Here is a 12,633-nt window from a genome sequence, read left to right as displayed (position 1 = left end):
TTCCTTCACCCACTTACTATGAACGACTTCCCCAATTCACCTTGTTATTGACCCATGCAAACACTTTCCGTATGGATCAGCTGAGGTAAAATCGACAAGAAGCTGAGCATGGATCTCACAGTGTGAACAATTGAGTACGTGAGAGCTAATAAATTTTATTCTCCCACTGAAATGTTCTAAATGTTTGGATATATTTATACTTAGGTACTTTTCGGCTAATAAAAACAACCCTAAGTATAGGTGGTTTATCCAAGTATAATACTTATAAATGGATTTTAAACCTACGATGTCTAGGTGATAAACCATTTTTATTACCTCACACCGCTCACGAATACTCATAAAACTGGTTACCAGCGCTTAATTATTCGGCTATAATCCTGATACGTTGTGAATGTGATGAAATAATGGTGTATATTGTGATGGTGAATTATGCATTTCACATGCAAGTTTTCCTAGTGAAATCCAAGTATAAATCATACTAGATTGCCTGGTAAGTCCAGGGTCGAACATAGGGACTACTGAGACAATATGTGATGGTAAGTTTTGCTTCCTTTGCAGTGACAAAAATAATAAGTTGGTTGGTATGTTTATTTAGAGTATAAATCCTATGTGGCAGAGTTGAGTAAAGAATTAATGATAGCGATAATGTCTATAGGACTTATGTCTAAGCCTCTATTCTTGTCTATGCGATGATGAATGATACACACATATACAAGGCGACCACATACTACCATATCCTATTTCTAGGGTGCTGATGACGGGCAGAAATGCACATCATCTTAGGGCTTTTATTTAGAATTACGAGGATTGTTATGTGAAACATGCGGCGAATATGTTAGGAATTTATGAGAAAATGAGTTTGCGTCGTTCAGCATTAAGAATCTCGGCTAACCCACTATTATGCGTTATTATGCATTCAATTGTCTATCTTTGTAGCTAATGCAGGAAGGGGACGCATACGCGGAAGCTGGGCTATCGCAAAGTTGACCGCATGCAGAGAATTTCTCCATCGCAAAGGTGAACGCATACATTCGACGCATGGATGTTACAGCCATCAACCGTATGCGCCCATTGCATAGAAGTTGCAAGCGTCAAGCGAATGCAGTCATCACATAGAAGTTGCGGCCATCGAGCGAATGTCGTCATCGCAAAGAGCTTGTGGCTACATGATGATAACCATAATAGAGGGATGAATGCAAGGTTTGTGGAATGCAACATGAACGCATACCTCGGGAGAATCAAAAGATGATGTTGACATTTCACCTACTACGTCGTTATTCTGGTTCTTCTTGAGTCAATGGGGTCTAGAATTCAATCGCAACTAGAGCAGTCCTACTTGGCTCATTCTTCTCTTTTGTCACTGTCTTTTTGCTTCACAAAGTCACAACTTAACATTGCTCCTTTCCTGCACTCCCTGGGTTACGCGGGAGCTCAGTTGAACTTGGCAACGCCATTTGCAGTCTACTTTTGAGTTCGCCCGCAATCTGTCCTATCTGAATTTCGAGATTGCAGATTGATGTCGCTTGATTATGGAGTACTGTTTCATTCTTCTTAATATACTGCTTTAGTAAGCTCTCCAGAGATGAAGATTGTGATGCCTGCGAACTGTTAGCTTGATTTTGTGATTGACCATTTGTTCATGGGAAAAATCCTGACGGCCCTTCTTTTTGTGCCATCGGTTGAAAATTTGTTGTTGATTTTTCCATGCAAAATTGGGGTGGTTTCTCCACCCAGAGTTGTAAGTATTGGAGAAAGGATTATTTTTTACGAAGTAAACAGATTGTGGATTCCTTGGACACTCTTCCATCGGATGGCCTTCTCCGCAAGTGGCACACACTCGTTTGATCGATTGCATTGACTTGCCCCCTATGCATTCCTAGGCTACTGATTGTGATTCCCTGTATCAGGTTCATCATCACATTCATTTGGTTTTGTAGGGATGCGATGGCCCCATTACTTACGTCACTTTCTTTAATTCTCAGTCGTTGATCGGTTTCCCTCCAATCTTCGTGATTCTTCGAAATGCGATCAAGTATATTTTTCGTCTCGTTGTATGTTTTATCAAGCAGACCTCCAGCTGTTGCCGCATTGGCAGCGGTCTGCGATGCAGGGTTCAAACTGTGGTAGAAAATTTCCATTTGGAGACAATCAGGTAAGCCATTGTGTGGACAATCTCGCACCAGTCTTTTAAACCTCGCCCAGGCATCACTGAGCGATTCGTCAATATCCTGTTCAAAATTAGTAATCAACTTCCTCCTTCTTGCATTCTCTGTTGGGGGGAAGTACTTCTTCATGAACTTTTCAACTACTTGTTCCCAAGACATGATCTCCCCTGGTTCGAGAGAATAGACCCATTTCCTTGCTTGGTCACACAATGAAAATGGGAACAACGTTAGTTGAACCTCCTCAGCTGAGATGTTTGGGAACACAAAAGTATTGTAGATTTCAATAAAACTACAGAGATGGGCGTATAGATCCTTGCCATGCCTACCGTCAAACTGTTCGGCAGTCTGAATCATCTGCAGCATAACCAGTTTCATCTCAAACCTCGATCCGTCCAGGGCTGACCTCATGATTCTTGGTGAAAAATCATAGAGGTTGGGCGACGCATAGTCCCAGATGGGCCTATTGCGATCGTTCGCTAGGAGAATGGGGTTCGCCATGATATTATTTGTGTTTGGTGCTCTACCTTCTAGTTGCTCCACCATGTTTGAATTTCTCTCTTGTTGTTGTCGGCGGTTGTTTATTCTTTTTCTTTGTAAAGCTCTTTCACTCTATGGGTCGTAGTTGGGCTCAGGAGCTTGTCCTTCACTCATACGCGCCCGATTCTTCCCTTACCACAAGAGAGGCAGTGCATAGAGATGGAAAGTTGCAAAGAAAATCAAAAAGTTACCGTTCGCACAATATATACTGTCGTAGTCCCCGACAACGATTCCAAAAACTTGATACATTGTGAATATGATGAAATAATGGTGTATATTGTGATGGTGAATTATGAGTTGCACATGCAAGTTTTCCTAGTAAAATCCAAGTATAAATCCTACTAGGTTGCCTTGTAAGTCCAGGGTCGAACACAGGGACTACTGAGACAATATGCGATGGTAAGTTTTGATTCCCTTGCGGTGACAAAAACAATAAGTTGGTTGGTATGTTTGTTTAAAGTATAAATCCTATATGGTGGAGTTGAGTAAAGAGTTAATGATAGCGAAAGTTACAATGAGTATGTAGGGAACGGGTTGAGAAGGGTTTTAGCTAACACTTCCTAAGATTGCATTCAAATTATGCGATCATGCTACACACATAAAACAGCAAGTCATCTCTCAATGCAAATGCCATAGTTCCTATTCCTAGGATGCATGCGATGTATACGATAATTTCTATAGGACTTATGTCTAAGCCTCTATTATTATCTATGCGATGATGAATGATACACACATACACATGGCGACCACATACTATCATATCCTATTTCTAGGTTTCATGCAATGCATGATAGCAAATAGAACTTATTTCTAAGTCTCTACCTCTTGCTTATGCGTTTCTAATCTGACTCTCTCAAGCCTAGATTCTAACCTAACTCTCTCAAGTCTAGGTTCTTTCTTTAGACTACTCTCTCAAATTTCTCCAAAGGGTGATGGACAAATACATAAAACAAGATGATCGCATAAAGTGAAGATCTTATGTCATGCTAGCTAAATGCTTCTCAAACATTCAGAAATTTAGTTACTCATGTGCAATGTGAAGAGATTGAATAGATGTAGAAATGAAAATTCCATTTTTTAGATAAGTTAGAGTACAAAACAACAATGGAGGATAGGGATAAGAGCCCGGTAGCAATGTCTTGCTTCCCGAGGCTTTTACATTGTGTTTTACTCTACTATGTCCAAAAAAATGTTCTTGCTTTCGCAAGAATCGGTCCTCTCTCCATTTACAACGCTTCCTGGCATGAGCTAACCAGGAATGATCCTTCAGCGTCTTCTCTCTTCACTCGCCTAAGTGTAAGAATTATAGACTACAGCTATCTATGATCTATCTTATATGTATATGGCGAACAGGAACAATTGGAACTTGGAACCCAAAATTTTGAACTCCCTTAACGAAGGTGGTCTTTGGTATTTATAGAGCTTCAGGGTGAAGAGCTTTTCTCTCAAATCATTGCAATGATGGGAAGTCATTAAATCTCTGTCTGATGCGCCGATTAATGGTCAACGAAAAGTTGAATGTACTTTCTACAGTGTGTCGTTAACGACTTGTCAACTAAATTCGGATTCGACCATCATCAGCTTTTTGTCCCATCATGATTTATTAAGCTTTCACCTTGGTGCGTCATCTTTGTATAGCCACCTTCTTGAGCAGATTTTCACGGGTGCATACGATTGCACAGCTTTTTGATCATAATCTTCTAATGTGCTCGGGAGCCGAATTCCTTAGATCGCAATTTGCTTTGCGTCAATGCATTTTCCTGCACACAATAAGAAAATTAGCTGCTTTAATGCGATAGGCGCATACGATCGCAATATTATCTACTTAATGCTTTTGGACATGATTTTGTATATTTTTATCGTCGCATTCCCACATTGTTTTATATCTTTGCGTTGTAATAACGTGCATTTCTGCCCATTATCAAATCCCTAGGTAGGAGGTGTTCCATAGACCGTCAACTTAAATACCCCCAGCCTTCAACGGGATTATATACCGGTTGAGTTTGTAACCCAAGTTTTATAAGTTTAACGACCTATTTTAACTATTAAAACAAGCGGTTAACCTAAGTGAGCATGCAGTTGTTCTTTGTTATGGATTTTAAATGTCTAACCCAATTTTATAACATCTTACAAAATTTTAGACATGCTAAACATCCATGACAAACAACAAAGGCATTCAATATCTAATATAAATATTATATTAAATAAAAGAAACCCTAACATGCATACTATATATTATAACATTTTATAACATACTTTCAATGCATATAGCATGCTTTCTATGGTGGGATTTTAAATCTACATGGTATACTCTATGCATATACAAGATTTATTTAATTATAACATACATCACATGCATAAATAATTAAACACTATCTGATATGGCTTTAGTTTTGGCAAAAACAAGCAAATAAAACCTAATTATTACAAAACTGCTTCTTAACCGCTCCCATACCGCTCGATTGCTCCAAAACGAACTCAAGTAGCTTGAACCGGATCTGAATCGTCTGAACCATACCGACCAAGTCTGAACCAGACCAGCAAGAACCATTCGAGGCTGAACCGAACCGGACCTCAAGAGAACCGGTCGAACTGGCAGCTCTTACTCATGTTCAACATCTCGTTAAGTCTCATTGTTTAGGAATGACGACCATCATCTTGCATTTTTCCTGATCGTTTAGTAATTGCTTGATCGTTTAGCAAAGCTACACGATCGTTTAGTATTTTCTTTTTATCGCATAGTGTCATCGTCTAGTGCCGAAGGAAGCTATACGATCGCTTAGTGTCTAACACTATCACGCAACTCTATTGTTTAGCACGGAAAATTTACTACACGATCGCTTAGCTCCATCGTCTAACGCCTGAAGCTGATCGTTTAGCACGCCTAAAAGGTAAGCAATCGCTTAATGCCATCGTATAACATTCAACGCATCGCCCAGCTGCCGCACATAGGTAAGCGCTCGCGTAGTGCTATCACTTAGCATCTCGACGCATCGCTTAGTTGCCACATAGAGGTAAATGATCACGTAGTGCTATCACTTAGCTCCTGATCAAAGGTAAACGATTGTGGTAAGCGATTGCTCAGCACTATTGTATAGCTCTTCATCGCATCGTTTAGCTCCCACCTGAAGATACACGAACGTGTAGTGCCATCGTATAGCAATACAATGCATCGCTTAGCTCCTATAGCTACACGATCGTCTAGCGCACAATACCTCAATGTTGGTGAGCTAGTAAGAAGAAGACAATGGAAAATCTATTTTCCAATTTTTGTGTTTTTGTTTTCTTTTTCAATTTTATCTAAATTGATTTCATAAATTATAATTGAATACATTATTAATTTAAAAAATTAATTTCATAAATTAATTTTCTTTAATAAAATTAATAAATAATTATTTAAACAATTTAAATAATTCTAATTAATTTAATATCAAATATTAAATTAATTTTCAACACAATTCCACCTTCAAATATTTAAATCATATAAAAATATTATTTCTCCAAATTCATTTAATTTTAATTTGAACACTTCAAATTAACTTATTACACTATTCTATAACTAATGCATTTACGAGCTAGCAGGGGGACCTCACGGACCTACAGATCATGGGCTCCAACGATCTAAGATTAATCGGCTAAACTCATTAGACCGATCTAACCCCCATTCGTTCTAATGGGTGATTCCACTAAAGCCCACAGCTGAACTCCCCTCACTGTAGATATATTATGTCCGTTCGATATAACCATGATTAGTAAGTTAACCCTTCACAGGTTGCTCATAATAACGGTTGGGTCGAATCTCTGTTTTACCCCTGAAATTACCTCTTGTTCCTTAAGTTCCACTGATCCCCTAATGAATAATTTATTTGTGATCCAATTAACAAATCGAATCCCTCTAAGGCTAATGAGAGGGTAAGGCCTCTTGTTCAAGACCCAGAATCAACACTTAAAGGGAACAACCTCTCTACTAACCCTAATAAGGTAGGAGTGAATTCCCTCTTGCACCATATGTTCCCAGCTATTCATCCGGTCTTATCCCCAAAATTGTAAGCTTATTGAGCAGAGGCAATTAGTCTACTCTCACCGTTTGCAGATCAAAGGATATCCCAAATAAACAAGAGTTCATAGTTAGCTTAGGATTAAGGTTAAATTACCTAGGTCATCGCTTTGAAATAGTCAGTCTTAAACAGTAAACAACATTATAAAGTAAGAGTGACTAGTTTCATGGTCTGATCCTGCACAAAAATCATTTGAACAGGACACCCCCACTTCTCATGTCCTAACATGAACGAATTAGGATCACTTCATTTGTAGCACTTTATCATTCTTTATAATAGGTTGCATCCAATAGTGTTACAAAATAAGGTACCCAACCTTATTCATATACTATAGATCATTTTGACTATTTACTCGAACCTGATCTACTTGTATATCTCCATATAAAGTTCAAGTACTCATATAATAGTCAAGGGACTTAGATTTATTGGATTTTTAGAACAATATATTCAATAACAACTTTATTGAATTCTTAGAATAAGTTCGAATGTTTACAAACACAAGTTTTAGGACATAAAACCCAATAAAGTCATCTGCAAGCAGAAGCGGGAGGTGACGAGCAAATACTGGGAAAATTTGCTCGGTATTTGGCAAAGAGTCTAGAAGGGGTGTCAGTAGACCCCGAGAAGCGATTCGACATTGAACAGCTGAAGGTTTTGGGAGCCTCAACCTTTAAGGGAACAACAAACCCAGCAGATGCAGAAGCTTGGTTCTTGACAGTAGAAAAATGTTTCAGGGTAATGTGATGCTCTAAAGATAGAAAGGTAGCATTAGCCACCTTTCTATTTCAAAAAAGAGTTGAGGACTGATGGCGAGTAGTTGAGAGTAGAAGGAGAGGAAGGGAGGAAATCACCTGGGAGGAATTTGATAAAACCTTCCATGGACAATTCTATCCCCAAACATTTCACGGTGCAAAGCAAAATGAATTTCTAAAACTCATACTCATTATCAGTATCCGAGTATGAGCAAAAGTATACCGAATTTAGTAAATATGCCACTAGCATAATTCAAGACGAAGACAAAAGATGCAGAAGATTCGAAGGGGGGCTACGAGCCGAGATACGAACACATGTAACTGCCAGTATTGATAGACGATAATTTCCAAAGTTAATTGAAACGACGTTATGGGTAGAGGCTAGCCTAGAAGAGCAAACAAAAAAAAAATCCGAGGAATGGAGAGAGAAGAATCATAAATTCTCATTAGGGGTTCTAAATAAGAAAATAAGTAAGACCAATTCTGGGAAGTACAAGAAAAAGATGGAACCTATCCAGGAGGAGGTGCACATTTCGAAGGAATCTATAGCAAGTACCCAAAGGCCATGGTGTTCAAACTATAGGAGATATCACTTTGGGCACTACTATGGAGGAGTAAATGTGTGCTATAACTGAGGAGAAATTGGTCATTACAAACGGAACTTCCTTCAGATGGAAAGGAGGACAAAGGAAAAGGAAAAGCCTCGGAAGCATAGGAAAATGCACACTATTTTCTATTTATAGATGTTTAATTAAAATTACTCTCATATTTTTTTGTTTACATCATGATAAATAAAGTATATTTTGACAATTTGTGTTTGTTTGTTGAAATAATTGCCAACTAGATGGGATCAATGCAAGAAAGAAATCTAGTGTTACCAAGATAAGGTTTTCCTCCTATATCCATATACTACAGACTATTTTTGTTGTCACTTAAGACATGATCCACCTATATGTCACTACATACATGCTTAAGCTACATAAAGACAACTAGTCATATTAAGTTTATTAGTTTGTGGTAAAATAAAAACATCAAAAAGTCAAGAAGTGAAGTAAATATCATATATATTATATATCACAAGTGTTCTTACAAAGTTGTTTACAAACTAAAGGACACTACACTTTAAGGCACAAACCCCAAAAATCTCCTACTTCTACTAAAGCGAAGTGGGGAGTACAAACAAACAGGTACACAGCAATAAACTAGGGCATAAAAACCCAGTGCAACAAAATCTCCCACTTGCCCTAGTACAGTTGCGGGCGGTCCCGTAGACCCAGGCTCTGAAGGTGACCCTCAAACCCTGTAGGCGTGAGAGCCTTCGTAAACAGATCAGCAACGTTTTGCTCTGAGGCGATCTTTGTGACGATCTCATCTCCTCGATGCAATATCTCGCAAATCAGATGATATTCCGCTCTATGTGTTTACCGCACCTGTGACTCCTGGGCTCCTTGGAATTCACCACAGCACCACTATTGTCACAATAGAGGGTGAAGACATAAGTAGAACAACTTCCAGCTCTGTCAAGAATATTCTGAGCCAGATGACCTCTTAGCAGCTTCACATGTAAGGAAAAAAATCTAGAAAATAAAATAATGATAATATAAGAACATTTTGAAGAAAATGGAAAAATAATAATAAAAAAAATAATAGTGTGTAGAAGGTTTAAGATAATAATGACAAATTTTTTTAAAAAGAGATAAATATAAAAGAAGTTAAATATTGAAAAAAAGAGATAAATATAAAAGAAGATAAACATAAAAAAAGAAGATAAATATAAAAGAAGATAAACATTAAAAAAATAAATAAATATAAAAGAATAAACATAAAAAAAGAAAGAAAGAAAAAGATAAATATAAAAGAAAATAAACATAAAAAAGAGAGAAGAAACTAAATATAAAAGAAGATAAACATTAAAAAAGAAAAAAAAAAGATAAATATAAGAGAAGATAAACATAAAAAAAGATTAATATAAAAGAAAATAGACAAAAGAAAAAAGAAGATAAATATAAAAGAAGAGAAACATTAAAAAAAAAAGATAAACATAAAAAAAAAGTAAGGGAGGTCGGTTAAAACTTCCCTGTGTATAGGGAAGTGGGGCACTTTGTTGGAAAACCGAAAAAAAAAAAAAAAAAAAAGAATCAAGACCATTTCAAGGCCAAACATAAGAAATAATTAGGTTTGCAGTATAGATAAGTAGTTTATCTCACATTCTCTTTAAGTATTTTATGGTAGTGTACCTTTGTTATGTTGCTTTATTATGTTCTTATTGTTGTGTTGCATTATATGTTTCAAACACGTTTCTTTACAAGGGACCCCATGCATTTGTTTGTTCACGATTATGTTAAGATCAAGTTTTAATTAGGTATAGGTTATGCTTCCAGGGCTGGCAGGACATGTATGGTTGCACCCCTCTAGGCCCAATCTTACGTTATATTTATGCTAGAGACTAGCAGGGGATGTATGGTTGCACCCCTCTAGTGCAATCTTACGTTTATGCTAATGGTTGATGTTAGATGCGACTCTGGCCCTATTGAGTGCATGACCCGCTAATCATTAAATGGGTTAGTTATCGCTTAAGTCCTCATCTTTATACCAGGACAGAAGAACTTACGTTGGAAGCATAACCAACCACCTCATGTTATTATAAGTTTATATTTTGGGTCCGAATCATATGTTTTCATGACATGTTGCATGTGACTGTGCATTTGGTCACCACTTTAAGAGAGAACTACTTATTGAGACTTTGTAGGTAAGGACACAGCGTAGGTGGCATGACTAGACTTCGTTCAAGGGGCCAACCATCAAACTCACTATTTTGGTCATATATACATTTTGTTCCACTACGCTAATGTTTTATGGATCCTAGTGTTTTGTAAAATAAACTTTTTATATGCTACTTAATTAATAAAATTTTAGACATGTTATTTTGAAATTTTTACCAAAACACATCTCATGATAGAAAAACTCTAAGTATACATGTCATAGCAGTCAGATCTTATTAAGGGTCTGGTCGTTACATTTAAGCTGGTTGATCTTATTGGATAATCGATTTTTGGGCTTTCTAATCTTCTTGGATGATAGGAGTTTGGGCTTGATGATCTTCTTGGATGATCAACCTTTGGGCTTGATGATCTTCTTAGAGGATCAGTGTTCACACGAGGCTTCCAGAGGTATGTATTTCGTGGAGTTAAACTTGTGTTGATGTAGAATTGATGCAGACCGGTTCAATCTCTCTCAAATTCAATTATTTGTAATTTCATCATTAATTTGTAAGTGACGTGGCAAATTATGATTGGTCCAAATTTTCTCATTTAACCAATGCCCCCTTTTCGAGATTTATGCACATGTATGGGTGGATGGATCTCGGAAAAGATAAAGTTGGAATCAAAATACAAGTTATATGTTCTTAACCTTGACTCCGTTTGATGTGTCAATTTAATTCAACTATGAATTTAGTACATAAATTTGATTTGAATTTGTGAATATTTGATACACATTTTTATATCAACTTATAAAAACGTAAATTTAGGTCAAGGTTTTGATTTTCTTTCTTGACATAAATCTTGATCTAAATTTAAGTAGTATTTAAGCTCTACATAAATGGAAGTTCAATTATGAGTAGAATTGAATCACTACCCAAGAAGCTTGGCTTGAATTTTGGAATAGAATGTGAAGATAAAATTTGAATTTCACCCAATTTTACTTTGGGATAAAATTTTGGATCATGCCCCCAATCAAAATTTGAGATAAGTTAGAGATTTTATCCCTAATTTAACTTGACTTGGAGTTAAAAGTCTAAGATTTGGATGTGGAGTAAAATTTGGAACATGACCAAACTTTAACTTAATATAAAATATTAGGTTCTACTCATAATTTAATTTGCTTTGAGGATAAACTTGAATGATTTGAATTTTAAGTTAAAAATTTGAAACATGATCAATTTTTTTTAATTTGAGATTAATTTATGGACTTCATCCATACCTTAATTTGACTTGGGGAAAAAAAATCCAAACTTGGTATTTTGATTTTGAGATAAAATTTGGAATATGGCCATTTGGTTTGAGATAAATTTGAGGTTTTATCCACAATTTAACTTGGGAATAAGAACCTAAATTTTGATGTTTTGAATTTAGGATAAAATTTCAAATATGTTCAAGTTTAAATTTGAAACCCCACCATTTTAGTTTGGTTTGAAGATAAGAAGCTCAACTTGGATTATTTTAGTTTAGTATAAAATTTGAGATATGTTAGATTTAAATTCTGCCCTTTGAAGCAAAGCTTACATAATGTCGGGATTTTGAATAAAAATTTGGAAAAGGAATCCCATCTGGAACTCAAGTTGAGCTTGAACTAAATTTGAATTTAAATACTGACCAACATTTTACTCGGCCCGAATCTGGAATAAAGTTTAGTTTTCATCCAGGAAAGAGATGGATAACACCCAAAATAATTCCAGGAAATGAATTTGGTAAATAATTTCCTAATTGATTGGAATGGATAATGTAATTGAAAGCAAGATCTTCACATTCAAATTTAATTAAATCTCACCAAATGTACTGGATTCGCGAGATTCATAAATTTTTTTCTATATATATAGAGAGAGAGGTTCAGTGATCAAAGTCTCCAACATTTCACTGCCACTATCAAAGCATGAGTGGGCTCACTTCATAGAAGAATGAAGAGAGATTTTCTCGGCCCATGAGTTTAATGCGAGTCTTCGTTTGATGGAACGCTATCGGTCTCCATGAAAGATGCGAGTCTACTGTTGGAATGCCTTGCATTGAAAAGCCATCACAAATTTTCAGCAATGTACGACCCGTCGCTGTTAATCTATTCAATTCGAGGGTCTATGCCGAAGAGGAAGTTGTTGCACTGAAAGATTTTTCTTCTATTCTTTTGCCAGTCAACTGACGGTGGTTGAATAGTTGAGTCAGCCAACAGGAGCTTCGTGGCGAGAAAATATGCCCATTGAAGTTTGCATGCACTGTTGCGGAGACGCGCAACTGCTCAGCACCATGCATCGACGTCGAATCATGCCACCGGCATTTTTTGTCTACGCCGTCAAATCTTGGAGAAGACGGTTATCAAAACATGAATTTTATTAATTGATACGTGTAATGA

General features: G+C 36.6%; 1 non-coding gene across 1 annotated transcript; it reads left to right on the top strand.

Annotated features, from left to right (window-relative positions):
- Positions 1–2,154: 2,154 nt before the first annotated feature.
- LOC120092327 lies at positions 2,155–2,261 on the top strand. Its single transcript, XR_005486032.1, has one exon. It is a non-coding gene; the product is annotated as a small nucleolar RNA R71 (small nucleolar RNA).
- The last annotated feature ends 10,372 nt before the right edge of the window (positions 2,262–12,633 follow it).

This window comes from Benincasa hispida, chromosome 11, assembly GCF_009727055.1.
Source record: "Benincasa hispida cultivar B227 chromosome 11, ASM972705v1, whole genome shotgun sequence".
NCBI lineage: Eukaryota > Viridiplantae > Streptophyta > Magnoliopsida > Cucurbitales > Cucurbitaceae > Benincasa > Benincasa hispida.
Note: the sequence above shows the minus strand (reverse complement) of the source record. Positions and strands in the feature narration are given on the sequence as shown.